General features: G+C 32.7%; 1 protein-coding gene and 1 long non-coding RNA gene across 2 annotated transcripts in view; both read right to left on the bottom strand.

Annotated features, from left to right (window-relative positions):
* Positions 1–25927, bottom strand: part of LOC134715791 (alpha-aminoadipic semialdehyde dehydrogenase-like) — a 184457-nt gene that overhangs the window by 31398 nt on the left and 127132 nt on the right. The gene's annotated exons all lie outside the window — the stretch shown is intronic.
* On the bottom strand, positions 14976–20042 carry LOC134714123 (uncharacterized). Its single transcript, XR_010106492.1, has 3 exons — positions 19622–20042; positions 15661–15783; positions 14976–15294 (listed from the first exon to the last, which is right to left on the bottom strand). It is a non-coding gene; the product is annotated as an uncharacterized LOC134714123 (long non-coding RNA).

Below are 25927 nucleotides of genomic sequence, written 5' to 3'. Positions count from 1 at the left end.
CGCCTCGCTCCACTCGGCAAAAGATTGTACTCTACGTTCCCTCTTTCAAATATTCTGAAAACGCCACTGACATACATCACAGTCATGAGGATTACCGGCAGAATGTGTTCTCATGTGAATTTGTAAACAAGAAAGCCGACTAAACCCTTTACCACAGTCACACACATTTATATGGTTTATCACCTGTACGGATTCTCTTGTGAATCTGTAATGGTCCAAGCCTACTAAATTCATTACCACATACATCATAGATATTAGTTTATTTTCGGTTGAATGTGTTATATTGTGATTCAGTAAATTACTTTTTTGACTTAACTCTTCTTTAAGTAAAATGTGTAAAAATGACCCGTTTTCCTTCGATTTCCTTACTCTAAGAAACATCAGAATTGGTTGAACCTGGGAGCAATTTTTATGAAAAAACATGCTGAGATTGTTGATCGGGGTGAGCTTAGTCTTGAAGGCCGTTCTTGAACTATAATTTTTATTATTAAATACATTGTGACCGCATATTTTTTTCTCAATATGGCTAAAAATCACCCATGTTCCTTCGATTTCTTGGCTTTCTTTAAGACACATCAGTATTGTTGGATCCTGAAAGCAATTTTTATACAAACAATAATTATCTGTATTTAGAGATATTTTTTTTAAATCAAACTGGTAAGTTAACAAAAACATAGAACGCAAGATATTTATTTTTATCGAGGACCTTGAATTTCAATATTGTTGAAAGCTAAACAAACACGTATACAACTACAACTAAGGACTTTCTATACTAGTACATACTTACATGTAGTATATTAAGTCCCAGCTACAACGAATGAGAGTGTTTATCATAAAAGATTCACAATACAAAGGGAACTGCCTATGCTTAATTGAGCCCCTAAATAAATGTGAATAGTTAAGTTTTATTCAAAATTGTCAAAAGCAAAGTTTCATATGTGTTCTCGTACGAATACTGAATAACAGTCTTAGTCAGACGGACGTCCACACAACAACCCCAAATACTGAAACTTTCGATCAGAAATCCGGAAAATGACAGATATATCACGTATCATGATAACACTGTTAAAACTGTAAACTTGTGTTGTTTATTATATAAATTCAAGTTCTTAGTGAACACATTGTCAATATTTCATTTTATTTAATACTTCCTAAAAAAGAATTTGGTGTCGAAAATTCAGGGGGCAGTTGCCTCCCTTGTCCCATATGTAGTTACGGCCCTGTTTAAGTTTGTTTTCGGTTGAATGTGTTTTATTGTGATCCTATTAATAAATTATTTGACTAAACTCTTTACTACATTCACCAGAGTCATACGGTTTATCACCTGTATGTGTTCTCATGTGTATCTGTAAGTTACTCTTTTGAATAAACCCTTTACCACATAAAGCAGTCATAAGGTTTATCACCTGTATGGGTTATCATATGAATGTGTACATTACTCTCTCGGATAAACCCTTTGGCACATATATCACAGTCTTGAGGGTTTATCTCCTATATGCACTCTCGTGTGTCTTTGTAAACCAGCAAGCCGACTAAACCGTATACATGTTTATCACCTATGTGAGTTCTCGTATGATTCTGTAATTTATCTTGCTCAAGAAACCGTTTCCCACATACATCACAGTTATGAGGTTTGTCACCTGTATGTGTTCTCATGTGACTTTTCCCGTAATTAGTCATAATATCTTTAGGTTGCAGTCTTGTAATTGACTGCTCCATAGGTTTACATGCAAAACAGCCGATCTTTAAAAAAGAATTGCTACATAGGATTTGTTTTCATGTTCATATCATGTATGTACTTATGTGAAATTGTAGTTTAATCGGAAAAAAGTGGGTCATGCCACGAAGAATAAAAGTAAACCTGAAGTCAAAATTTTTTTCTTTCTCTTTTCTGTTTGCTGTTTTAACTAGGCAGTACCACTTCCAGTAAACCTGATATCCTTCCACTTTCCTGGATTGATACCCCCCCCCCCCCCAAAAAAAAAAAAAAAAGATGTAAGAAAGTCTATATATATATATATATATCAGTCTAAAGATTTGCACAACGGTACTGATATAAGGTGTTGATAAACGAAAATGTTGTTATAAAATCGTGTTGACAAATATTTCGGCTCAACAAATGGCCTTCTTCTTGTGTCACAAGTTTTAACAATACTGATACATAATGTATAAGGTGTGAAAATAGATCAGGTGATAATACAGGTAAGTTTTGGTCGATTGATTTTAATCCTGAATATCATAATTTAAACAAAACACTTTAAATCAATATACGTGACTGTGTATATTAACAATAAAAATAAGTGAAAACAAAACTGTTAGTATTTCTTATTGATGCCGTTTGGGTGATGTACATTAAGTTCCTTTATCCAAAAGCTTTCCCGAACCTGTCGCTGTGCATCACTCCAGTGAATGTTCTGTTCAATCACTAGAATTTTCATGCAGTTAAAGTCATCAAGTTTGTGATCTGACTGTCTGAAGTGCTGAGAGACTGGAAGAAGTGGCTTCTTAGATATATCACTCCTATGGCCATTGAGGCGTTTGTGGAAAGGCTGCTTTGATTCACCAACATATTGGAGGCCACAAACCGAACATTCTAGTATGTAAATAACATTCATACTTTTGCAGGTAACATTGCAAAATATCTTATAGTTATTTTCGGTTGCCTTACTGTGAAATGTTGACGAATGCTGCATCTGTAAACAGCATTTGCAGCGTTTTTCTCCACACGAACGACATTCTCCAGGAGTACTTCTATTATCAGACACTTCAGCCCGCACTAGTAGGTTCCGTAGACTACTAGGTTGCCTAAAAGCTATCATTGGAGGCTCAGGGAAAATCTTGGACAGTTTGGAATTCTTTTCAACTGATTTCCAATGCTCACGAATGACACCAAAGCTGTTTTTGAGAGATGGGTGATAAGTTAGAACACATGGAGTCCTTTTGTTTTTCTTTTTAACTTTGTATTCCAATAGTTCACTCCTCGGAATTGACTCCGCTTTCTGAAAGCTTTTTTTGATATTTCTGTGTTTGTAGCCCCTTTTCTTCAAGCGAGTTTCAAGTTTACGCAGTTGTCTTTTAGTTGTTTCTGTGTTGGAGCATATTCGCTTGACTCTAAGTGCCTGACTGTATGGAATGCTCTTGGTAAGATGAGCAGGATGGCAACTTTTAGGGGACAAATATTGATGAGTGTCAGTAGGCTTAGAATATAAATCTGTAGATATGATGCCCTCTGTGAGCGAACTTGAAGTATCGAGGAAGGCGATTTTGGATTTAGACTTCTCATGAGTAAATTTGATACTTGGATGTATGTTGTTGGCATGAGTGATAAAAGTGTCTAAATCCTCGTCGCTTTTATTCCATTTCATATCCACATCATCTATAAATCTAAACCAGGAAAGCGGTTTTTCGATGGAAGTTTCAAGGAGTTGTTTCTCTAATTTGCCCATAAATATGTTGGCATATGACGGAGCCATTTTGGTGCCCATGGCAGTTCCATTTACTTGCAAATAATGATCTCCATCAAAAGTGAAGTTGTTTTTCTTAAGTACCAGCGTGAACTGCCATGGGCACCAAAATGGCTCCGTCATAACAATGTATTATATTTTTTTATATTGTTAACAATTCTTCGTAATATTAAAATCGAATGCATAATTAAAAACTTAGATTGTGCATATATAAGAATATGTGAATTTACAAAAAAGAAACAATTTAACATGTTTTTCTAGTTAAATTTTGTTTAATACATGTATGCTTAATCATTTATTTTTTTCATCAAGGATTTTAATTAACATTGACAGGCATGTTTGGGCAAACAAAACTTTAATGGAAAGGTACAAATATTTTGCCAGGTTCCGCCGATACCGTATGAAGACCAAATTGGTTAAGTCAACAGATGGCAGACGAGTGGTCAATGAAGCTAGATCGAAAGGAAAGAAGAAAGGTCAGAGGAAACTGGCTGATAGGACAACTACGATAAAACGGCAACGCGTGCAGTAAATTTATTAAAAAAAACCAGACTGTGTGTAATTTAATGTATTTATATGTGTATATATATTTCTCAGCACTACCTACTTATACTTCTTGTTTTTCTTTTTATAGGTAAAATACACTTATAAACCTGCACAGCACATAATGTCATAAGTCAATGTCAACACTAGTATTAATTGAATTATAATAGTACTAGTAAAAAAATATATTGCTATTATTTTGTTTCGTGTTTCCTGTAGTATTTTGTTATTACTCATATTAAACATCTATTGTCTGTGTATTGCATATGTTATTGTGTGTATGCTATATGCCCTCCTAGGGGCCCTTATTTGGTGAATAAAAAAAATCTTTTCTATTTTTCTATTTTATAAGATAGGCATCCTACCCTACCTGTAATTTTCACATACATGTGAGTTAAAATTAGTTCTGTCATAGTATAAGGTTTTCAATGATTAAATGCAATTTGCTTATTTCCTTCTATTACAAAAAAAAACGGATATCCTTTTCGGTTCTTTTCGGTCCTTTTCGGTTCTTTTTGGTCCTTTTCGGTCCTTTTCGGTTCTTTTCTGTAAATCGTCGCTCTTTTCTGTAAGTCGTCGAACCCACATTTTCGTTTATCAACACCTTATATCAGTACCGTTGTGCAAATCTTTAGACTGATATAATTTTTTCCTTATCTGCATAGTATCGCCTATTCTAGACGATCCGGTACATAGTAAATTTGCTGGTTGGTCCTTTTTATAGACTTTTATATATATATATATATATATATATGTTTCAATTCAGCATAAACCTATAATAAAACATAAAAAAAATAGTTCAGAAAAAAATCTGAAAAAATGCATTATTTTGTTTTCCTCTATGTTTTGAACTGGGGTTGTAATTATTATTTATTTATTATTATTTCATAGCTTTTATATAGCGCCTATCTAATAGACATAATACTCTAAGCGCTTATCATATAAAATTGAAGGAAAATATATATCACAATGCATACAATAATAGCAATTATATATATATGAACATAAGAATAAAACAGAAATTAAATAGAATAATGATGGAAATTAAGAGCATTGACAGGGGAAATATATATCACAATGAATACCATAAAACATATTAAATATAACAGTCAATAAAAGAATAATGATGAAAATTATAAGTATTTACATTCCAGTAAAACACAATGAAAAGATAAATAAAACTGTCTATTCAATAAAATCGTCAAAACTAAAAATTTAAATAAATTAAAAATAAAAAAGGTCCTATCACTTAAACTTTTTAGAATAATAATAAATTATCACATTTCTTACACATCACAGTACGCCAGTCTAGATTGGCCAGTCTAAAAATATGTGTCTTTAAACCTTTTTTAAAACGAAGAAGCGATTGTTCTCTCCGTAAATGAATTGGTAGGTCATTCCACAATGTAGCTCCAGCTCGGTCGAATCGTCTTTCACCGTATGTTTTAGTGCGGACATCTCTTGGATTCGTTATGAGTCCTTCATTTTCTGACCGAAGTGTTCTAATAGGAGCGTATGGTACAATCAGTTCTTTCAAATATTTAGGTGCTTTATCGTGTAATGCCTTAAAAACGTAAAGTAAAAGTTTAAAATGTGATCTAAAATACAAGACTGATAACTATAACAATAATGACATGTCTTAAAAATTAAATCATTTACTTATTTTCATTAAGTAGCCATATTTGAACATAACAAAAATCTCATTCTGCTCTATCTTTATGAATGTTTTCTTATTATTTGGATACTGTGAAGCTAGAATAGTATTCTTATCTACTATCTTTATGTTTCCCCTTCTGTTTGATTGAAGCACATTCGATAGTTTACCCTCCCCCTTTTTTCAATGAAATCTACCCAAGTGGGCCTCTTGTTTAAGTCAAAATTGAAAAAAAAAAATAACCAAAACTTTTCCATATTGAAGAATTTGCTACACTACAACTATCTGAACACAAGAATATACCTTTATCGTGATTCGTCATAGCTTTCAAATAAATATTGTTACCGTCAGTTTTGGAAAAAAATTAACTTCATTCGTCAAAATCATTCGATTTTGTACTCTGCAATTTTCTTTTTTTCCATTTTTGCTTTTTGTCTAATAACTTTTGCTTTTTGACCGTTTTGCTTTTTGTACGATAATTTTGCTTTTTATCCGACACTTATGCTATTTGATCTGCTGATATCGGTGACAACTTTCACTATACGTGTATATTATGTCATGTAGTGCTCTCCCAGAAGAGTGTAAAAAAACTGTTGTAACATTAATGCTTGAGTCCTAAATTTAACAAATTCAAGCAATGAATGAGCTGAAATAACCATATCATTCTTTAACCAGATGCTCCACAAGGCGTAGCTTGATACGAAAACAGGGGTTAAACCCTGAACAGTTGGGGCAAGTATTGACACAACATTCAAGCTTGATACAGCTCTGAATTTGGATTGTGATTAAAAAGTCGACACAGAATAGCGTTCTAGCACAGAATGAATGTTGTCTAATCTTTGAAAAAAAATGGACATTTACCTATCATGGTCCAATATCCAAAATCTATACATACTGTGTATTTAGATACCAAAATAAAAGTTAATTTGATTTTAACAAAAAAAGGAATTATTGAGGTTCTTTGATATGCTTAATCTAAACTTGCACTTAGATTTTTGATTATGGGCCCAGTTTTCAAATTGGTCCAAATCAGGGTCCAAAATTAAACTTTGTTTGATTTTCACAAAAAATGAATTTATGGGGTTCTTTAATATGCTGAATCTAACTATGTGTTCAGATTTTTGATACTTGAGCCCCTTTATCAAATTGGTCCACATTGATTTCTAAAGGGTCTAAAATTGAACTTTATTTGAATTCTTGGGGTTTTTTATATGCCGAATCTAACCATGTATTTTGATTTTTTTCTTCAGAATTTTACACTATAAGGTATGAGGGGAATTTGAATCCAGAATTATTTTTTTTGTCATTTGCTTGGCCAGAATATTTTTTTCTCATCAAAACCGGGATATGATTTTTTTTTTAGAAAGAAATAATCTTTATCCAAAAAAATCACCTCTGGAGAACAATGTCTCTCTGGACGTTATAATAGAAATGGTAAATTGGTCAAATATATGTTATTCATGTTTTGCTATGTTACACATGTATTCATAATATCATATTTCATATGTCATATTTATCATTATATCACAGTGATGCTTGACGCATGACAAATTATAAATCAAGCACACCTTTTTACCTGCATGCTTTCTAGTTACCGCCAAAAAATCCCTGGTTACCTGTAATATATATCCGTACCTGTAGATTTATATTCAGGCGTTTGATGTGTTGCGCCATTATATATATTTTTACAGAAAAGTAAGTTAGTAAATATGTAGTTTATTATAGTGTCACAATTTGTTATACACAGAGGCGGATTTAGGGGGGCCAGGGGGCCCGGCCCGCCCCCCCTTTTTGGGAAAAAAATTGGTTGCTTATATAGGGAATCACTGAAGCGTGACTGCAGCGGGCCCCCTCTTAGGTCAGTCAGTGGGCCCCCACTTATGAAAATTTCTGGATCCGCCACTGATACATCATCATATACAATGTATTAAACTTAAAAACCATCATGAAAAATGCAGCAGTTTCCAAAAGATGATTATCCCAATCTTGATTTACCGAGAAGATACACCCACAGCTGCCACTATATGTAATGCTAAAATTGAAAGAAAAAAATTGTTTCCGACTTGTCGCCAAAAAAAAAAGATTGTTTTTCGCCACAGGAAGTTTGTCCGGAAAAAAATCCATAGCCCCCCCCCCCCCGAAAATCAAATGGTTGCTGCCTTACTCAAACGAGGGATTGTTACTCATTTGGGGAATAGTTCCCAAATTGGCGGGTTGTCCCCAACCTGTTTATTAGACCAGACTTCGTGAAATTTGCCGTATATTTCATTTTTATGAGAAAATTCTTTTTTGTTGATAAAGATATTATTTCGCTCGTATTTACTGTAATATAGGTACATGTATTGATTATGTCAAAGTTATGTGATTCTCGCTACGGTGGAGTCGAAAAAACGTCACTCAGTCATTTTCAAATTCAAACAACAGCAACACATTTGCTATATAGGCTAATGGTGACAAGCATGACGCATTCAAAGCATTGAGCAAGAAAGTATTGACTTCTATTAAAAAATTCCACCCAACAGAAAGTAATACTCTTTTACACTCTCGTGAACAAAAAGTTCCACAGCAATATCATTTACCTACGAACATGTTTAACCCCACACGCCCTATCCCATTCATTGCATTACTGAATAGCGATACCAAGTCAGTAAACTCTAGATAATATAGATTAAAAGTCTAAGGTACGGACCATTTGATTGAAGGGGGCAGTCTGAGATAGTTAAGAGAAAAAATTCTGATCCTGATTTTTGCATTAACAGATTAAGGATTGTTACCCCTTCTGTGGCCTGTGAATTATGAACTTTTCAAATGCAATTATCAAATATCAAAAGCTAAGATAATGAATGATAAAGATTGGCCATTGTGTATATATACCGAGGGGAAACTTCATGCAAAGAGTAATTATCTATAGTTACATTGCGTTTAAACGAAAAAGGGAATTTGATCAAATAAAGAGTTTTGAATAAAATCCAGACTTTAATACAGATATTTTTGTTATAAAATTTTAAACATACACTCACTTGTTTTACTATGATCAGCTACTAGCGTTTATTATTTACAAAAAATCCTAAACAACCTTTAAATTCCAAAACACCTCGTGCTGAGTCTGTAAAGTCGAGCGCACCCTAGAAGGTGTAATTTGTCCATATTTTTATCTTTTTCAACTAATACGTAAATTTATAAACTTGTTTGCATGCAATAATATCTATCAAGTTCAAAATTTCCATATGTGTAAGCATTGAAGCAACACAAGGGTACATTATTCTTAAAAGTTCTGGCCGTATCTGGATTAAAAACAATAATCTTGTTCACTTATTTACTATTGGAAAAAATATTGTTCAACATAATTATCTAGCATAATATGGACATGATAAATAAAAACTGGGCGTAATTTATATATAATTTTTTTTTGTGGGGGAAAGGGGTGGTGCATATGAATCGCATATTTGACCAGAATGTCTGTTTCGCCAACTGATATACTGAATATTTTTTTCAAGGCCCGACTGCAAACTTCCTGCTGGGTGTGGCCTATATATATCTCTACATGTGTCGATCGTTATTCACTTTCCGACTCATTCGTAGCCTTTGGTTGATTTAGAACCACTCACTTCCATTTTTGGTGGAACGTTCAATTTGGATAAAAATTGCATGTTCGTAATTCTTCGTGTCGGTCGTATTGTAAATTTCATTGAATAACAGTATATCTTGTTTACAACAAGAAATCTGTGAGGTAATGCTAACTAACCATACAACTAACGAGAATTATCCATTTCCATTAATCACTGATAACCACATCAATAATATATTAGTACATCTTTGGATCCATCCAATCATTTTATAATAGACAATTAATGTAGAGAATACAGCACCAAAAATGTCCAACCCCTGCTCTTTAGAATGCATTTTACACTTATTTCTATGTGTTTTAGTCAAAAGGTTCAAACAAAGTATCGCCCCGCTCCGCCAGGCGAAATTTTATATTACGACCCTCCCCCTTTTCCTATATTACATCTCTAGGCCTTATAAAACACTTTAATCCATTTCAAAATAAAAAAAATATATACATGTAGGACTCTAAATTGCGATGGTCTACGCGATATGTGTTTGCTTTTTAAGTGCGATCAGATAACAGGCTAACTTCCGATGGTGTCACGTGGATGTGGTACAGGCAATGGTTTTCTTTGATTGTTAAGTTTCTAGTACATTTTCGTTTGTTTCATTTATATATCAAGTCGTAGTCTTTTTCCGGTTTGAATTGTTTTACACTGGTCATTATATAACCCTATATATCTTGTTATGCGGAATGGACCGTGACTGTACGTTGACGACCGTATGATTATTAGTTGCATACATGCATGTGATTAGGGGTTAGATGGTATATTTCATTTTTGCCGTTGATTTTTTTTTTATATAAATCGGGTTGCTATTTTTCAATGTTTTGGATTGTTTTGCATGTTTTTTTAGGCCCATTGATTATTATAAAATAACCATAACATGCTGTATAAAACAATGCTCTGTGTTAAAAATTATAAGTTGCATACATCAATGACATTAGGCCGTGGATATTATGATGATGATCTGTTGACTTATATTCATTATGATTATTAAACAGAAATAATAAACAATACTGTATAGTATTATTTTTTTATATAAATTAATTCAATTAGAGAGTAAAAAAGACGACTTTTTTTTACATCCTGGCTGTTTTGATCTAAGTTCTTTTTACATTTATTTCAAATTAAGTTAACCTCTTCCAGCAACGACCAAAAATGTCCTTCATTGTGATCATTTGTTTCTCTCTTCTTTCTTTTCTTGTTTAAAAGAATCCTCGATCAAGATTGACAAACATTCTCGTCATATCAAATACTGTCTAATACGGAAGTCGACAAGGGTCATGTTATTTTAACGACAACCTTAGAGTTTAACTTTTCACTTTTTGAGTCCATAGGAAGTTTAATAGTCGTCAGTAAAGTTCTTTTTGAGAATAATGATAACTTAGTCTATTACTGTATATATGCAATCAAGCTCAAATTTGGTCATTTAAGGTTCATCATAATAGTTGCACAAAACAATAATCTGTTTACAGATTTACATGTACTGTTTGCAAAGTTTTAAGGCCTAGCATCCACTTAATACATAAATTAAAGTTAGTATTTTGTGTTTGAAAACTGAGATAAAATCTTTTTTTTGGTTTTTGATAGGCATTTTTTTCCTTTATGCAGAAGGTGTAAAAATAAACAAACACCTGAATTACTTTGATTCTTTCCACTCTGATAAACTCTTTAACTCGTCTATAGTTATAAAGATACCTATTGTCCCGGTGCTTTGCTTTTGCGCCAATTGGCATTTCATTTGCGCCAAAAAAAATATCTTTCATTTGCGCCACAAACCTTATTGCATTTGCGCCAATATTACAGGAAAAATAGGTAAAGACAGGTAGATACAGGTAAACATAGAATTTGTCAAAAAGGCTTTTAATAATAATGACAGTTTTAGACATATTCCTCACAAATCAATACATGTACAAGCAATGCTAAAACCTTGATAAAATCATTCTACATGTACTTTCTGCTGGTTTACTCTATGGCGTTTAAAGTTTTTATAATTGTTTTGCTGTCAGTATCAGTCGTAATCCTGGCTTTACAAGTTTGTTTGATGCACATGAAGGATTTGTCTCAATTTTTTAAAACATTTGATAACCTATATTTCAATTATTACAGACTTATTTCCTCTGTTTGTATAATCTGAACTGACAATGTCTATCTTGACACCTCAAACTTGACTTGTGAACACTACATAACTATAATATTAGTGACTCTCAGTTTTGTATTAGAAATGAGAATGAACTCATACAAGTATCCAGGGGTACTTATGTACAAACAATAAGCAAATCGTAAAGAGCAATGCATAAAACTTTTCCGTTATATATTACCCTTCTTACCTGTAAAATGGCGCAAATGAAATACAACCTTGTAGCGCAAATGAAAAGTTTGATTACTTAAAAATTGTCACAAATGCAATGCCCATGTCAATTAAGGACATTCAAAACAATACAAACCAGTTTTTACCTATTGCAAACATAAGAAGGGATCGAATCAGGACACTTAGTATCCTAATATAGCTCCATCTATTAAACATAAGTAGGGATCGAATCAGGACCTTTAGTATCGGCTGTATAGCCAGTCAAGGTCGTTAAAAACTTCCATTTGTTGTCCTTTAATATCATTACAGTCTCACCGTTTCAGCACAAGCAGGAATTGAGTAATGACTCCTGCTACAGTTTCACCTTTTAAACACCAGTAGGGATTGAATCAAAACTACATACGGAATAAAGCAAATTAATGTGCCCTTTTCTTCTTTCATGATTAAAAATAACAAAATCTACTTAATAACTAGTTATGTTTTTTTTTATTCTATATTGTTATTCGAAATAGGTATAGAATAAGCAATTGTTGGTATCATTGTATAAGAAACAACTATCAACCAGAGACTAAATATTCTTTAAATATACGAAACTTGATAGAAATTTCAAAAGGCAGGATAATATTTGTCATGATTTCAATCAAATGTGTTTAATAATAGGGAGGAGGATAACATTAGTCCTGATTCGATCCCTACTATAGTGTTTAATAGGACGGACTGTAGGAGGATAACATAAGTCCTGACTCGATCCCTACTTGTGTTTCAGAGGTGGGACTGTAGGAGGATAACATAAGTCCTGATTCGATCCCTACTTGTGTTTCAGAGGTGGGACTGTAGGAGGATAACACAAGTCCTGATTCGATCCCTACTTGTGTTTCAGAGGTGGGACTGTAGGAGGATAACACAAGTCCTGATTCGATCCCTACTTGTGTTTCAGAGGTGGGACTGTAGGAGGATAACCTATAAGTCCTGATTTGATCCCTTCTAGTGTTTCAGATTCGGGACTGTAGATAGATAACATAAATCCTGATTCGATCCCTACTAGTGTTTCAGAGGTGGGACTGTAGGGGGATAACATAAGTCCTGATTCGATCCCTACTAGTGTTTAATAGGAGGGACTGTAGGAGGATAACAAAAGTTCTGATTCGATCCCTACTAGTGTTTAATAGGAGGGACTGTAGGAGGATAACAAAAGTCCTGATTCGATCCCTACTAGTGTTTAATAGGAGGGACTGTAGGAGGATAACAAAAGTCCTGATTCGATCCCTACTAGTGTTTAATAGGAGGGACTGTAGAAGGATAACATAAGTCCTGATTCGATCCCTACTAGTGTTTAATAGGAGGGACTGTAGGAGGATAACATAAGTCCCGATTAGATCCCTACTAGTGTTTAATAGGAGGGACTGTAGGAGGATAACACAAGTCCTGATTCGATCTCTACTAGTGTTTAATAGGAGTGACTGTAGAAGGATAACATAAGTCCTGATTCGATCCCTGATAGTGTTTAATAGGAGGGACTGTAGGAGGATAACAAAATAAATAACCAATCCAAAACAAATCCTCTTGCCCTCCCCACCCCAAACCCCAGAATATCAAATGGTCGTCCTTGAATATATCCTGATTGCTGTTTCATTGAATATTACACATCTACATTATTAATATTCAGAATGCTTTACAATTGTTTTTAAAATCAAAGAAAAAAAACTTGAATTGTGTTTTGTGTCTTACTAATTGTTGACTGAAGAAGAATATCCAGTCTTTATATTTCTGTGCTCTATGGGAGCTACATTATAAGTAGGAGAGATCGGCCATGAATTCAAAGGGTTATTAAAAATTTTGGGTATTTTTTCGATTGATTTTGATTTTTTGTTCTAAAATTAATTTTCTCTACAAATTCGCATTTTTGATATTACAAAGGTATGCAACTATAATGTAAGATATCAACAACCTGAATTACACAATTTTCGAGGAAAATGATTTTGATACTTTGTTAAAAATGAGGAAAAAGTTTAAGATATCAAGGGGAATCCACTTAAATGATTTGAGAATATATTTTTCCAATTTTTATTCATAGACAAAGGGGGGGGTTCCAATGACATGTCCCCATTCAAATGCATTGATCGTCTAAAAAAAGGGGAACCCCCCTCTGGATCCGCGCCTGGTAAAAATATTTGTATTTACACATAATTTTATTCCAGTATATAATACAGCAGAAAACCAAACAAAACTAAGTACATATATGCTATCAGTATGTGATTTACAGCTATATATACAAATATTTCAATGTTTCAAACAAAAAAGCAATTTACTGTAGTCTCATTATAATAGTGTTTACCTGCTACTGATACATTATGATATAATTGCTATGCTATCTCTTCTGTTTGTTACTGTTGTTATTCGTTATTTTTTAACAAAAAGTCACCATTCAGTTTAGTTTAAACATATTTCATTTGTTCAAGTACAATTTTGATAATAAACAAGTCACACAGAATAATGAAGTCCTCTCCATTCAACATTTATAGCAACAATTTGGAAGTGATGGGAGTTCATGTGTAAATCGTTGATTGGCACTGAATTTAAAAAGCATTTAAATAAAATATAATTATTGATATGAACAGTCTCTTTTAATTTCATAATAATTCAGAGAAAAATGCAGGCTGGTGAGAGCTTACAATGCAATTTTCAATAAATTATTATTTCCAAGTGGCATAACTCCAATTAAATATTTTTTCACTAATGTTAAAATATCAGATACATTGCTTACAACATATTTATGAGGTCAAGGTAAGATGACATAAGACCTAACAAGGATCCCATACACCAAATATATTTATCCTTTTACTCATAATCAGTATTTCACATGATAAAAAATCATAATCTTTTTCAACCAGTCACTGAACCATGAAAATGAGGTCACAGTCAATATAACAAACAAAATCATAATGTATCTACATACAAGGTGTTCTACCTTCTGAACTACCAATAAATCCCAGTTTATCTCATTGCAAAACATTGGAGAAAACTTATACTATATAATAACTTAAACATGTTAAGGCAGTAACCATTTGATTTTCGGGGGGGGGGGGGGGGGGGGGTCTATGGATTTTTTGGGAAAAAAAAGTTTGTTTCCAGTTTTTGGAGAAAAAAAATGATTTGTTTTTTACCCTGAGAAAAAATATGTAATGCTAAAATTGAAAGAAATTTTTTTTTTCGACTTGTCCAGAAAAAAAATCCATAGCCCCCCCCCCCCCCCCCCCCCCCCGCGAAAATCAAATGATTGCTGCCTAAACAAAACTACAAACACATATTGACACTTAATATATATATAATAAGTTAAGTTTTACCTGCATGATTTGCAATATTTATGCTTAACTTTTTGGCTTGCTCTTTAATTTAATACAACTTGTATGCCACCATAACACAGAAAAGTCACATTCAACAGCATCATCATTTTCTGTAGTAATAAAAACATTACGGTATGTACAAAGAATTATATCTACCCTTTTGTTGTTTTTCTTTTACAATAGATAATAAAAACAACCATGCAGATGAAGTGAATTTTTTTTTGAACAATTGTCAAATCAACATAATCATCTAAACTTCAGTAAGGTAACGAGTCCTCCGATAATCCAACCAAATCTTCTTCATCCAGTAATGTCCCTCCTGATGCCTTCATTAGACTATCTACACTACCTAACCAATTAAGTATTTCTGAAGAAAAAAATAAGTAAGTTATACATAATGCACAATACATATACAAAAGGCAACATGAGGTTCAATGAGAGTAAACAATCTTTACAACAACTATTTCAAGAGCATTAAACCAAAAAGCTTTTATCCACTTTATTTGAACAATGGTGGATAGTTGTCTCACTGGCAATCATACTACATCTCCTTATTTTTAGTTTGTTATTAAGCCCTGATGTCTTCTTGTTTGTGATTATAACTTTTTGCTTGTCGTCTTCTACGTCTGTTTTAACTATGAACAAAGTATCTTGATTTTAAAAAAAATGGACATTTAAATACAATTGGCAAATTTCTAACATAATTTAGTATTGATAGGTGAAGAAAACAAACCTCTTTCTTTTTCATCAACTGTTCTCTTAAAGAAAGGAACAAGTTTGTTCTTTCCTCTTTTTTGGGTCTCCCTTTTCTTTTTAGTTTTGTTGGCATCTATAAATCACTATTAAAGGCTTCCATCTAAAACAAAACAAAAATTTGAAAACAACTATATAAGTACATAAATAAATACATTAATCAGAATGGATATAAGAAAATGTGGTGTGAATGCCAATGAGACAACTCTCCATCCAAATAACAATTTACAAAAGTAAACCATTACAGGCCAGTGGCAGATCCAGAAATTTTCATAAGTGGGGGCCCACTGACTGACCTAAGCCGAGGGGGCCCGCTCCAGACACGCTTTAGTGATTCACTATATAAGCAACCAAGTTTTTTCCAGAAAAGGGGGGGAGGTGGGCCCCCCCCCTAAATCTGCCTCAGAGGGTCAATGTAGTCTGTTTAAATGGACCCAAACAGTTAATACTTACATTTGTTATTGTCAATTGTAAAAAGTATGCAAGGATCATAGGTCATAAGCAGCACAATAGACAAAAATCAATATAATCTCCATTTCGATCAGGAGTCGATGACCATATCAAAATTTTTACCTGGAAGAATGGTTCTTATGTTATGGAACATGGAGGAAGAATATATTTGTTTAGGGGCCAGCTGAAGGATGCCTCCGGGTGTGTGAATTTCTCGCTACATTGAAGACCTGTTGGTGACCTTCTGCTGTTGTTTTTTTCTATGGTTGGGTTGTTGTCTCTTTGACACCTGGTCCAAGGACACAGTTATCGTCCTTTGGTTTTCGTTGTCTACGAATACAGTCACTAGTGTAAACAGAGTATAACTTGCATGTTTTATTTAATACACTTTTCCAATTTATTTCTTTATATTAAATGCATGAAATATTAAGAATGGGGAATGTAATTACATGTCAAAAAAATTTGGGTGCTGAAACTTTATGTTAAGTAGTGAATTGGTCCAGTTCTAAAAGGTCAAATTTTATCATGTCTGAAGCTGTCAAACTGAATTTTACACCCCCTTAACACAGAATTGTCAATATTTTGAGTTAAATTTGGTAGAAGTTTCTATAATTTTGATATTATTTGTCTCACTGGTAGTACACTACACTGTAAAAGTATTTTTGAGAAAGAGCAGGTGCGTATTTTTTTAATTTGAATTTATTGTCTAAAAGAAATGCACTACAAAATAACTGTGTTCTCGGGCCTAAAAGATGGATTCCTGAAATCTGGATTCTGTACTTTGGGAACTTTCCTGAATGATTTGCTGGTTTCAATTTGTCAAACTCAATAAAAGTAAAGGATATACATCTTTGGTTTACCAAAATTCTGTTAAAAAGTGCCATTTTGGCGTTCTACGGCTATAATAAGCATCTTAAAGCAGTTTACATTTTATGCCTAAGAGTCATGCTGACTTTCTATCTGACAGCTTTTTTGTAACTGAAATTTTTATTTCTATGCTTAAATCAAAATTAAATTAACCATTTGTGAAAACTGAATAAAGAGAAAAGTAGATTATCACAGAAAAAAGTGCAGCATATTTTGTATTCATTGCCCTGGTTAAAAGCCCGAATTGCTGTATGTAAAATGTGAAGCGCTTTGTACATCAAATCTGTAGTCCATCACAAATATTTCACTAAATCTGTAACAAGAGGCTGTCACAACGACAGCAAACCGGATTTATTAGCATTTATTTGTGTCCTGGCAATACATTTTGTATCACAAGAACCATTACTGATGATTGGTGAAAGTGAAAATTGTCAATATCAAATTTGACCTCTATTTTGTCATCAGTATCAACATATTAAAATTTGAAAAGCTAAGATTGAATGGTTTGTGAGTAAATGCAACAACGTGAATGGAAACACCATTTTACGATCTTTCAAGAACCATAACTCCTGAACAGTAAAAGTCAAAATCGTCATTATTGAACTTGATCTCTATTTTGTCATCAGTAACAACATATTAAAATTTGAAAAGCTTTGGTTGAATGGTTCATGAGAAAATGCACAGACACGACTGGATTCACTGGAAACACCATTTTTCAATCTTTCAAGAACCATAACTCCTGAACGGTAAAATTCAAAATCGTAATTATTAAACTTGACCTCCATTTTGTCACCAGTAACAACATATTAAAATTTGGGAAGCTTTGGTAGAACAGTTCATGCGTAAATGCACGGACACGACTGGAAACGCCATTTTTCAATCTTTCAAGAACCATAACTCCTGAACGGTAAAAGTCAAAATGGCCATTATTAAACTTGACCTTCATTTAGTTGTCAGTAACAACATATTAAAATTTTAAAAGCTTTGGTTGAACGGTTCTTGAGTTAATGCACGGACAACATTTGATTGCCGCCCGACCGACCGCCCGCCGAGCATCACCAATTTAATAACCGACATTTTTGTCACAAAAATCCGGTTAATAAAAGTATTTAACTATATTCGGTACACCTTACTACTTTAAAGGCTACCATATTTTTTTTCCTGTATGATAGTAAGTGGTCAAAATTTATGCCTATTGAGACTAAAACTAAATGCAAGTTTTCAATCGAAAAGTGAAAAACTGGCCCTCAGACCATATTGTCTTTCAAAAAATTTAAATACAAGTGTCCTTTTATATTTAGACTTCTTGTATCATAACACCTTAGCATAGAAATCAACCAAAAGTAACACATTTTCACATCTGATGGCTTCTGTGTGCATTTTTATATGTCAATATGGACTACCGCCTCAATTGACTCTAAATAATTTTCAGTACTACATGCTCCAAGACCATTTTTACTCATGTGGTATACTTTTTGTAACTTTTCTATACATTGAAAGTACATTTAATATATATGAAAGAATAATTTAAGCTTAAAAAACTTCAAAAAATTCAAATTGGCTGAGAAAAATGAATATTTATATAAGGCTTCCCTGAATTGGAAAATCTCTATTTTCAGGCATAGGCGCATATAAATTTGACTTTGGAATAAATACAATACATCTGATAAATAAAATGAGTGTGCAGATGGTTTTGATACTTAATATCTAATATTCAAGAGCATTTAAAAGCAAATTTTTGCAAAATTTCAAGTTTTTAGGCCAAAATCTTGACAGTTGAAGATATTTAATTTATACGTCAAAAATAAAGATCCAAATGTCAATACTAAAATGACCATAGTTTCTGTCATATATGACATATGGCCATAAAACTTGTCAAACTATCTCATTATTGTCTAAGCTGAGGTAATGCAAAGTTTTATAAAGATTGGTCAAGTCTTTCTGTCCTTTTAGGTCCAAGGACACAGTTATCGTCCTTTGGTTTTCGTTGTCTACGAATATAGTCCCTAGTGTAAACAGTGTATAACTTGCATGTTTTATTTAATACACTTTTCCAATTTATTTCTTTATATTAAATGCATGAAATATTAAGAATGGGGAATGTAATTACATGTCAAAAAAATTTGGGTGCTGAAACTTTATGTTAAGTAGTGAATTGGTCCAGTTCTAAAAGGTCAAATTTTATCACATCTGAAGCTGTCAAACTGATTTTACACCCCCTTAACACAGAATTGTCAATATTTTGAGTTAGAGCTGGTAGAAGTTTCTATAATTTTGATATTATTTGTCTCACTGGTAGTACACTACACTGTAAAAGTATTTTTGAGAAAGAGCAGGTGCGATTTTTTTAATTTGAATTTATTGTCTAAAATAAATGCGCTACGAAATTACTGTGTTCTAGGGCCACCCTCCCCATTCCCATTCTCAATTTTATTCTCATGTTATGGAACAGAAATGATGAACAACATTTAACTTTGAAATGGATGAGGTAAACTTTTTTCACAAATGATTTTTAGCCTGCCACCCCGCAGAACAAAATGAGTTATACATTCATGATAAAGTGCTCAAATAATACTCCTTTAATCTGAGAAGAGTGCTTTGCTCTATTCAAATGTTATACATACTGTTCTGATGAAGATCATTTTCTGTTTTTCTTTTGATAGTAAACTCAATGAGGCTTTGGACGAGACTGGCATTATCTATATGAGACAATGATCGAATTTCTTGGAAAGTACATAAATACTGAGTAATACTGTCTCTTTGATCATCGCTCAAACTTCTAGATCCATCATGGTATTTGAACACTGTATTTATAGGATTTCCTACTCGAGGCAGAACTTATTTGGGGTCATACATTCTAATGAAATCAATAATTTCTCCTCTCAAGCCATGGTTTCCATTAATACATCAGGAAAGAAAGTAATAGTGCCATCATTATCATTACAAATGTTGTCTTCAAGATCTGGTATGTACATCTCTTTTCCTTTTCCTATTATTTCCTTCACTTTCTATACCTTTGGTTGGAGAACATCTTTTTCTTGAAGTTTTTTTGCCTATGAAAAATAAAATACTCAAAAATCAATTAAATATAGAACCAGGGTTTCCGCTGGCGGTCGCCAATTTCGCAACTTGCGAAAAAATAATAATTGTGGCGATAAAAATTTGTCATTTGCTAAAGAATTTGGCGAAAGAAATATATAGAACGATTTATTTTTCCCCATCTTGTTTATTTACTTTTTTCGAGTTTCTCGGACATTACCCGATCAGACAATACTCGGAATTCACCTTGACCTCATTAAGATTTGGACAGAAAATCAATAATCAGCTGATTGTATTTTTTACATGTTAGCTATCACAACAAAGGATTAATCAATAAAGGTGTTAATTGACAAAATGATATGGTTAAATGTCACATACATAATTTATTTTAATACCACTTTGCGACGCACGTGTTTGAAGAACTTTTTTGACGTCTCCTGTCCTGTTAAAGACAGTTTAGAAAAGAATGCTGTTGTTGTGACGAAAAAAGTTCAAAAGCAAGAAAAATCTCTGATTTAAAACTTTAATTATCATTTAACTTTAATAAAGGTAATTGAACAGGGATACTACTTTAAAGTCGTTTGAGTGACACGCTTGTTGCAAGCATAGTTTTACGTCTCAACCTTTTCATTTACGATGGTCAAAAAAAGAAAACTGTCGTTATAAAGAAATCTATCCAAAAGGTTGGGAACCCCTCGAATGAGAGTAGCCTTTCAATGTTATGACTACACATGAAATGAGGGATCAATTTCATGTGATAAAAGCTTTTCTTTTGTTGTTAAAGCCACTTCTTAGTACAAAAGGGCACATCAGTATTTTTCTTTTACAAATAACTTTCCCTACGAACTATACTGGTATTATATTTAAGGACAAAAAAGGGGGGGTAGAAAAAAGGTAAATTTTAGACAAAAAATATAGTTATGCTACTTGGCGAAAAAAATAATGAAGTGGCGAAAAATATATTGTTTTGGCGAAAGAGGTGGCGAAAAAAATAATTAACCCAGGGGAAACCCTGTATAGAACTAAAGATGAATAACTCTTGTTAGTGAAGTATATGGAGAAATTTCAGAGAGAAAAAAATGATTACAATAATCCTTGATTTTTGAAAGCAATGGAGCCAAAAATATCTACAGGAGTAGGTCCAAAGACACAATTATCGACCTTTGGTTTTCGTGTTTACGAATATCATAAGTCCCTAGTGTAAACAGTGTATAACTTGCATGTTTTATCTGATACACTTTCCCAATTTAATTCTTGGTATTGATTGCATGAAATACTAAGTAGGGGGATGTAATCACATTTTAACAAAATTTTGGTGCTGAATCTTTATGTTAAGTTGTGATTCGGTCCAGTTCAAAAAGGTCAAATTTTATCACGTCTGAAGCTGTCAAACTGAATTTTACACCCCCTTAACACAGAATTGTCAATATTTTGAGTTAAGAGTTGGTAGAAGTTACTATAATTTTGATATTATTTGTCTCACTGGTATTACACTACACTGTAAAAATCTTTTTGAGAAAGAGCAGGTGCAATTTTTTTAATTTGAATTTATTGTGTAAAAGAAATGCACTACGGGCCAATTATGTTTACAGATTTGTCTATATTTATAAAAAAAAAAGTGTGCATTTAGAACACTTCATTAAATGAAAAATATGTTAAATGACCATCACTAAATTATTCTTAAAATAGTTATAAGTCACACAGTCTAAATTGTTTGACAAATTCTTTTGCAATTTATGGTTCGACTGTTTTACAAAGGTGAAATTTCTTTCACATGAATTCATAGTTGGGTCTTATTTACTGTTGCTTCTGAAACTGATTAGATGTCAACATGTTATAAAATACCTTTTCCTTTCTTTTGTGAAACATTGGATGGAAACTCTTTCCTTTTTATTTGCTTCAAATATTGATCTACAAATAATAATTATGAAATGTTCAAGTATATAAGCCATTAGAACAAATGAAATATAATTGAAGACTATTTATGGGTAGTTTCAATCAAAGATCTTGATCCTTGCAATGATAAAGAAATTATTTTTTCCATATCATCTGTATACTAAAAGTTTATTCACAGTTCTTAAGGGGGCTCCTGGGTATAAATTGATTTTTTTTTTTATCTAATATAGGATTTCTCTATATTTTTCTATAAATGAACTTTATCATATACTTTAAAGAAAAAAGAAATAAAAAGATGTGGTCACCGTTCATTTGAGCTCACAATCTGCCTCTGGAAAAAGCATACATTTTTGTAAATGTCCTTTTTTTCTGTTGACCTAATAGGAAAAATAGATGTAATATCGACATAAAAAACTTAACAATTATTTAGTTTATATACAGCTTATTTGAAAACAATAATAAAACAAGAATGTGTACATAGTACCCGGATGCCCCACTCGTACTATCATTTTACATGTTCACTGGACAGTGAAATTATGGGTCAATACTTTAATTTGGCATTAAAATTAGAAAGATCATATCATAGTTAAAATGTGTACTAAGTTTCAAGTTGATTGAACTTCAACTTCATCAAAAACTACCTTGACCAAAAACTTTAACCTGAGCTTCACACTATCTTTTTCTTTGTTCAGTGGACCATGAAATTGGGGTCAATTCTATAATTTGACATTAAAATTAGAAAGATCATATCATAGGGAACATGTGTACTAAGTTTAAAATTGATTGGACTTCAACTTCATCAAAAACTACCTTGACCAAAAACTTAAACCTGAAGCGGGACGAATGAACGGACTAAGGAACGAACGAACGGAGGCACAGACCAGTAAACATAATGCCCCTCTACTATCTTAGGTGGGGCATTATAAATATAGGTCACTGATGAGTTAAAAATGATATTTCAAATTTAATGCCAAATAATGGCATTTTTGCACCAAGGGAGATAATTTGGAGCTTTTTCAATGATATAAACATTTTAAAAGACATCTGGGGCCAAACTGAATCATTTTTTGCGCTGCTTTTTGTACCATATCATAAAGTAATAACTAATAGTGTAATAAATAAAACTTGTAATGAAAAAATAAAGGTCTAATTTTTTGCTAAAATTTTTGTACCCAGGAGCCTCCTTAAATGACTTCTGATTTTTTTTTATACATAACAATATGTACCAAAATTTCTGACAATAGAACATGCATAAAATATCACAAAGTGATAGTAGTTTTATACATTCAATTATTCTTAATATACTTTCTACTGTCAACCAGTCCTCCTATGGTTTGGCTGCTGCCTGATTATTGAGATTTAATAACATTTCAGCTGAAGGTAGCAATTCATCCAAACAATTTTTCACTTCATCTCCATAGATTCTGCATGTACCCTTTTCAGCACAAAGAGCAGCTGATTGGTCAGCTATAGTATAATTATTGGTCAGTTATTGTGTGAATAACTTCTGAAAAATATTTCAATTACTTTAATCATGTATTTCACCACAGAGATGTTTATTACATAATATTATTATAATACTAAAGATACTTATAAATTATAAATAATAAATAAAATCATTCTTTTGTAAATTTTACAGATGCCATCACCAGTTCGTTGAGTGGGTCTCATAGGGGTCTAAGTGTGACGCGGGATTGCTGATTTTTTGGAAGCGTGACACGTGAAAGTCAAATTATTGTGGCTTGAAAACGGGAAATGAGGTCTTGCGGGACCCGGGAAATGACAAAAAAATGAGAATTGCTTACGTACATAGTGTAAGTGGGATACAGGAATCTGACAAAACAGTAAACGGGATCCGGGATCGGGACCCCCCAATGAGACCCCCGGTTGACTGTTTTGAAATAACTGTTTTTAAGCGTAACAACAATCCCAATAAGATTATTTACCAGATTTGTTATAACATGAGCAACATGACAGGTGCCACATGTGGAGCAGGATCTGCTTACCCTTCCAAAGCACCTGAGATCACCCCCAGTTTTTGGTGGGGTTCATGTTGCTTATTCTTTATTGTCTAGTCAATCTAGCATAAATTTGACCTTAACCCGAAAGTAATTGCAACAGAAGATTTTTAAGTTTTAATCTTTAGCATTAACACCCAAAATATACTCAGAAAAAGTACCATAAAATCTAACTTGAGGAAGACTAAAAATATCACCATTTAAAACTCTTATGAAGATTTGCATTGAAAAGGGAGATAACTCTTGCAAAAAAGGCAGAAATATCAATTAAAATTTATACAAAATTATATTTTTACCGCTTCTGTTCATCAGAATGTATTTATTCTTGATTTTTAAGCAGTCTTTAGAGTATAACAAACAACTCTAATGGTGTTTTCATATCTTTTATCAAGCTATAATCTCTATTTCGTAATTCATTAGTACACTATTTATTGAATTTTTCAACATGTCAAGGTAAAGAATCGCAAATTTAATCAAAATAATTAAGCATGTATTCTTCTTTTTGTGGTTTAAAGTTCCTTAAGATAGGAAAGTTGCTGAAAAAATATAATATTCAGGTATAAACAATACATAAATTTTCACATTATTTTTTCAAAATGGTCACAAAGCTTCAAATTTGCAATTTCTTTAATGAAAATAATAAAACTACCCATAACATTTTGGTTTTGTACATTTCATGAGTAGAAGCTTATTAAGTATAGTCAAATACAAACTTACAACCCCATCAAAGTATCATACTATGCCTAAATTAAAAAAAAAAAAAACCCAAAAAACTTACAAAATAAGACTCATTTTTGTAAGAGTTATCTCCCCTTCCAATGTTAATTTCCTATCAAAAATGTTGATTTTGAGTTTTCCTCAAGTTAGATTTTATGGGACATTTTTCTGTGTATATAAAGGGCATAATACTATAGATTAGAACTAAAACATTTTCTATTGTAATTAGTTTGAGGTTTAATCTTAGTTTGACTGGACTATTAGTTTTTTATTTTGAGTCATGTGTAGTGATGGTCACTTTGTTTACTTGTTTATTCTATCTATTTGGGGAAATTAGTTTTAAAACTTAATTATTACTTATAGTTCCATAAATCTTTCTCCCGAGACAGGCCATGTAATTATTCTTGTCAGGACTTCTCGCTCCCTGCACGTGCCTGACTTCCGTCCCGGCCGTGCTCGTTGTCCTTAGGAACTATAAGTATGACGTCACTCACCCAGTTAAGGGCAGTCTACACTTAGGATATGAAATGAGCAGACACTCATATCGTTTGGCTTTCAAATATGGAATGTTATAAGGACAAGTAGACTAGCCACCACCTTATAATTTATACACATTAATTCACGAATGCACATAGTGCATTAGTTAATTATAAGTGTTATTCGATCACAAGTTGAATATTTTTGGATATTTAAATACACCTTATCGCTATTTGTTCACCATTACTGGATATCACAAAGGTTCCTGTAAAATTTTGATGTCATACTTGAGTTATCTCCCATGAAAATGACGTCACAGACATAAATAAACAAAATGGCAGCGTTAACGTTACATTGGAAGCCCATCGAGTAACGAGGAAATAAGGTATCAGACATTAATAGAGTGCCAGCAGCTGATGAAAGCTTTTATAGAGTAACGATCCTTTTCAGGGCCATCAATATTTTTACAAAAAAATTCTACCTTTGCTGTACATTCTAGAAATTCTAGAACACAAATGTTTTTCAAATGTCAGCTTGTCTTTGACTTAATTATGTAAAGTAAAAATAGAAAGTGTTTGAAAGGCCTTTCCACTGTTAGTTCAGTATAATAAAACAATTGTGGCCCCTTAATATATGTAATAGAATGGATGAATATCCAAAATTGTCAACCCTTAAAAGTTTTTCACTTCGGGCTGCGCCCTCATTTAAATAACCTTCTCGTGTTGACAATTTTTGATATTCAACTTTTCAAGGGGCCATGATAATTGTATGTTGTTGTATGAT

The sequence above is a fragment of the Mytilus trossulus genome, chromosome 4, assembly GCF_036588685.1.
Source record: "Mytilus trossulus isolate FHL-02 chromosome 4, PNRI_Mtr1.1.1.hap1, whole genome shotgun sequence".
NCBI classification, from domain to species: domain Eukaryota; kingdom Metazoa; phylum Mollusca; class Bivalvia; order Mytilida; family Mytilidae; genus Mytilus; species Mytilus trossulus.
This window is presented reverse-complemented; position numbering and strand designations above follow the sequence as displayed.